Below are 6,240 nucleotides of genomic sequence, written 5' to 3'. Positions count from 1 at the left end.
GCATGAGTGAACATGTTTGTCAAGTTCATTACAAGGGGATTTACTTGAATATGCAAATTGTTATTTTGAATGGTGAAAGCCGCATTTATGTAGAACTTCACCATAAATATGGTCTTAGGTAGCACCTACTCTTAATCATATTTAGATACGTCCAATGAAAAAGGATTTTCTGTTTGATTTTAATTTTAGAGGAATGCTACTTATTTAGCAACAGCCCCATTCAACCTGTCTAAAATGTTGGTGTTGGGAACTTGACATTTTATAGTGGATTCACATTTATTTGCTGGAATGGCTGATACAAAAGGTTAAAGATCTCCATGCTACCTAGAGTAATAAATTGAAAATTAAATCAGATGACCTCCATCTATCTCCAGATTCTATGACTTTCATTCTTCCCACACTGATAAAAGCAAGGAAAAAATAAGTCAAATTGCAGTAATTGAAATGGCTTTCCTCTTCAGCCCTGCGAAGCTGGCTGGGGCTCAGTGATAACACGTCAGTTCTGCAGTAGAGCACTTCAATATGAGGACGTATTGCTCACTGTAATTTTGCTGAAAAGGTCTGTATACTATTGCTGTCATCCTTTTTTCTTCAGAAGAATATGTGTATTTACTCACAATTGTTTAGTCAGGAATAAAACATCAGATGAGAAGAGGCTGTTTTGTATTATAAACTATGAGTCAATTATTTCTTCATTTTTAATGATCACTAGTTTCAAGTTAGAAGCAAATGCTAATTCACAATAAAGTCTGTTAAACACTTGCAAATGCTAAATGCAGTATAAAAGACATTAAAGCCACATTTCCTGTCCTCTAACAGCTCATAATTTAAGATGGCAAGGTAGTCATATATTCACCCTTCTGCCTTACTTACAAATTAGAACGAAAGGAGAGGGGTAATTAGGCTGCAAAAAAACAATGCATTGCCTAGTCCTTCTGAATGAAGTCAGCTTTTTGTTAAGTAGGTTATATTTGAGAATGTTTTGGGAAGGGGCAGTTGATTACAAGTGGGCACAAGGGAACATTTGGGCGATGGAAATATCCTATGTGTTGGCCGTGTTGGTGGCTATACGAGTGAATATATTTGTCAAAACCCATCAAACTGCTATTTAAAATGCATGTATTTTAATATATTTAAATAATAATTTATCCTTAATTTAAAAAGCTATCCTAGAAATGAATATAAAGCCCAACTAACTGATAGAATATTGTTCAAAGGATGTGTGCAATCAATTCAGAGAAAAGGAAACCCAGATGGCTCTGAAAAAAAATATATGTATAGATGCTAGATTCCTCTCAAAATAAAGCAAATTAAAATAACTTGAGATACATTTTTCATCTATAAATTTGGGGAAATGATTGATAACAAACACATTGTATGGGAAAATAGATACCCTCATATTTGCCTTGTTGAAGTATAAATTGCTACCATTCCTAGGGAGGGCAGTTTAGCAACAATTAACAAAAACAAATGCATGTATCTCTGTTGATCCACTAATCCTGCTTTTGGGGAATTCGTCCAACAGATATACTACATGTGGGCAAAATGACATTTGTATAATCTTATTACTTGTAGAATTGTTAATAATTGCATATGATTCTTTAAGTGTCCAAAAATCGGGGACTGGCTAAATGAATTATGGTACATCCATGTAATGGAATACTGTGTAGCTGTAAAAATGGGAAAGTCTCTATATGGTGACATAGGTAACTCTCTTAAGTAAGTGAAAAAATAAGGCACAGTTTCCAGGAAGGTAGAGTAGAAGTAATTTCCTCTATTCCTCTCTCTAATTACAAATAAAAATCTTGGACATTATATATGTGTTAAAAACAAAACAAAATGTAAGAAGACTCTGAAAGGTAGAGAGAAGGTAGCAGACCAGCTACAAATCTCAGGACCCAAGAAAAACAAGGCGGTAAGTGCCGTGGGTTTTCTTTCTGCCTTATATACCCAAGACTTGTTGCTAAAAAAGCTGGCGTCCTGGAAACACCGATGAGAGAAAACAAAACAAAACAAAACAAAACAAAACCCTCAACAAAAACCTGCTCTCTCTAGCGAACGGGCCAGAAAATGGGCAGGCTAGCATGACAGAAAACTTTTAGACAGTAACTACTCCAGCAAAACACCACAGAAAAAAAATGATGGCCTTACTCCCAACCCTATGAGCAAAGGCTGAGCGTGAAACTAGACTTCCATCCCTCCACTCGCCCCTCCCGGAGCTCTGTTGTCAGAGAACATATACTAAGTAGGAATCCTAAACTTTGATCCACATTTGGGGATAAATTGGACTCAGTCAAAATTTTAAAATTCTCTTTTTGAAAGACGACTTCAGTGGATGAAAAGATAAGCTACAAACTGAAAGAAAATGTTTGTAAGCCACATATCTCACAAGGACTAGTATCTAAAATATATAAAGAACTCTTAAAAGTCAGCAGTAACAAACAAACAAACAAAAAATAACAAAAATAAGCAATCCAAATATAAAATAAGAAAAAGACACAGAGACATTTTACCAAAAAGGATATATAGGTGGTAAATAATGCTTGAAAATTTGTTCAACATCATTAGCCATTAGAGAAATGCAAATAAAAACCACTATAAGATATCACTGTACAACTATCAACATAAAAGATAAAATGAAAACTAATGAAAACACCAAATGCTGGTAAAGATATAGAGAAACTGAATTCCTCAAGCATTGCTTATGGGAATGTTAAATGGTAAAGCCACTGTGGAAAATAGTTTGATATTTTCTCATAAAAGTAAACATCACTATCTTATGACCAAACAATTACATCCCTGGGCATTTATCCCAGGGAAATGAAAACTTATGTTCACCCAGAAACTTGTACCTGAAAGTTTGTGGTGGCTTCATTTATAACAGACAAAAATTAGAAACCACCCACTGGGTGAAAACTTAACCGTAGTACATTACTACCTTACTATCATAGAATACTACTCAGCAATAAAAAGTAAGGAACTACTGACATACGCATCGACTTGAAATAACCTTCACAGAATCATGTTGAGTGATGAAAGTCTGTCTCAAAAGATTATATAGTACAGAATTTAATGTATATAATGTTCTTGAAATGTCAGAAATTTAGAAATAGGAATACAATTTTGGTTGCCAGGGGTTTGGAGGGAGTGGGAGTGGCTAGAAAGGGGGTGTGGCTATAAAATGAACAGCTTGAAGTATTTTTGCAGTGAAGCCAGAATGTTATCAATGTTATTATCCTGGTTGTGATATTGTACTATAGTTCTGTAAGCTATTGCCATTGGAAGAAACTGGGTAAAAGATACATGGGATCTCTCTGTATTATTTCTTACAACTACATGTGACTCTACAATTATCTCAAAATAGATTTAATTTTTTAAAGTTGATGTGCAGAACAGCAAAACTTACACTACTTTATGTGTGAAATTGGGAGAAAAAATCTGTAATTGTTTTATTCTAAATGAATAATGGAATGCTGGAAAGATACATAAGAAGTTTAAAACTTAAAAATGTGGTCACCTATGGAAGAAGGGATGGAGAAAAATGAAGACAAGAATAGAAAGGAGATCACTGTACACTCTTTTAACTTTCCAATTTGTGTTTGTTTCCATTTTAGATTGTAAACTCCCATGGATCAAGTATGTGTGTTATTTCGACCATACCTGCACAGTGCCCTATGGAATTATTTAGTAATTTGTTTAATGCTTGATAACTAGTCTATCAATATGAAGATTTTCATATGATGATTAGGTGATTTTCCGGAAGGCAAATCTAATTGGATAGAAATATGGAGCATGAAGAATGGATTAAATGGATACCCCATTTGCCACGATGTGTTTAGTATTCATCACATGCCAGTATCAAAACATCTCATGTACCCTGTAAATATATATACCTACTATGCACCCACAAAAATAAAAACATTAATGAAATAAATAAAACTGGAAGTTCGGTGGTGATATAGAAGACAGTAAGAAATATAAGAAAGAAACATACTTGTGACCTCTTAACAAATTTAATTATTTTTTTTTCACTCTCATTTGATTCATTTGATTAACTTTTATCAGTTTGGAAATGACCTCTTCTGTCAGCTCCAGCTGCTGGGTAACTATAGTTCTTAACTCTTGAATCAATGTCCATTTTCTCTGTCTGCTTTGTTGACTCTACTTTTATCTAATATATAACTGTGTGTGTGGGTGTGTCTGTGTGTTAGGTGGATGGGCAGTAAAGAAGAAGGAAAAATGACATTTTTGTCTTTGGGCTTCTATTCATTTTTCAATTCACTTTCTATCCCAAAGGGCCCCCACATTTAAACATTTACATGCCAGGAACTATGTAAGTGTTTTATGCATTAATCTTCGTAACAATGCTAGGAGGAAAGTTGTATTACTATCATACCTGTGATGTGGTTAAGGAAAATAAAGCTGAGTGAGGTGAAAAACTTTCCCGAGGTCACATAGCTACTAAGGGATAGAATCAAGATTCAAATTCTGTCTGACGCCAAAGTCAATGCTCTTTACTGCTCTCCTTATTTGAGTAAGGAGTTGTAGTATGAACTTTAGGAGAGCAGATGTGGATGCTGCGAACCACATAGAACATACTTCCAGAGGCGTTAGTGAGGAAAGAGGTAAGAAATGGGTCATAAATTGGCCAGATTATAGTGGTCTATATATGAAATGCTGAGAGCTCATAAGTGCTTAGGTCATCTTGAAGAAAATACATGCTTTGCAGGAAGAATGAGGGATGGAGGAGATGTTGGTCAAAGGTCACAAAATATCAGTTAGAAGGACGAATATATTCAAGAAATCTATTGTACAACTTTGTGACTGTAGTTAAAAAATGTATTATATACTTGAAAATTGTATATTTTAAGTGTTCTCACCACAAATAAATGATAAGTATGTGAGATAATGCATATGTTAATTAGCTTTATTTAGCAATGCCAGAATGTATATATATTTGTAAACATCATGCCCTATGCTATAAATAGATACAATTTTAGATGTCAATTAAAACAAAAAATACGTAAGAATGAGGCAATATCTGCATGGGAATTTCTGGGATGAAAAGTATGTTAAAGGACCCATCTCACAAAATGAAGTCATTTTGTCAAAAAATTGAACGTGGGAGAAAAGAATGAACAAAGGATTTGATGTTTTGTACTGGGGAAAAGAATATGGTTGTACCTATTCATAGGGAAAATGGTAGTAGAGCTATCTTGGTTAAAAAAAATAAGTGCCCTGGCGCGGTGGCTCATGGCTGTAATCCCAGCACTTTGGTAGTCCGAGGCGCGTGTATCACGAGGTCTGGAGTTCAAGACCAGCCTGGCCAACATGGTGAAACCCCGTCTCTACTAAAAAAAAAATACAAAAACTAGCTGGGCTTGGTGGTGGGCACCTGTAATCCCTGCTACTCAGGAGGCTGAGGCAGAGAATTGCTTGAACCTGGGAGGCGGAGGTTGCAGTAAGCCGAGATGGCGCCATTGCACTCCAGCCTTGGTGACAGAGCGGGACTCTATCTCAGAAAAAGAAAAAGAAAAAAAAAAAAAGAAAAAGAAAAAGAAAAGAAAGAAAGCAATACTTCTATCATTGGCTCTGCAAGATGTGTTAGGCTGTTATCCAGACATAAAACAAGGAAGGGGAGTGGCTATTGGACAAAAGAAGAGAAGATGTTGGTGTGAAGTATATATGGAAATCATTACTCAAGACAATTAGAATGGCTAAGAATGCTTTGACAGCATACTTGGAAAGAGAAGGACAGTGCCAGACAAAGATCAGAAAACCAGACTCCTAAATTAAAGAAGTAAAGAGAAAGTTGACCATGAATCAGTACAATGATAGATTGATGGATTTGAAATAGGCCTTTGAAAGAAAACATCAGATGTTTACTATCAAATTGTGCAACTGTTTAGGATAGAACTTTTCACTGTGCTAAATTAGATCAGCGCATAATTTTCAGTTAATTTTTGACTGATGGAAATATCACTTTCATGTGGTCTGCTGTATCTGACTTCTCCTCATGTTTGGATTTCTGCTACTGAAAGTGCACTCCAGGGACCAGAGCTATAACCAAGTGCCAAGCCCCATTCCAATAATAAAATTAACCATTACGGCTCTTTAGGAATCTCCAAGATAGTCTTCAATTTTAAATTATCTCCTTTCCCTTCTATACCCCTATGCATGGTGAGGCCAGTATTTATGCCTGGCTTTCCCAGCTAATTACTGGGTGGCTGCCAGTGCTAG

This window comes from Papio anubis, chromosome 6 (genome assembly GCF_008728515.1).
Source record: "Papio anubis isolate 15944 chromosome 6, Panubis1.0, whole genome shotgun sequence".
Classification (NCBI taxonomy): Eukaryota; Metazoa; Chordata; class Mammalia; order Primates; family Cercopithecidae; genus Papio; species Papio anubis.
This window is presented reverse-complemented; position numbering follows the sequence as displayed.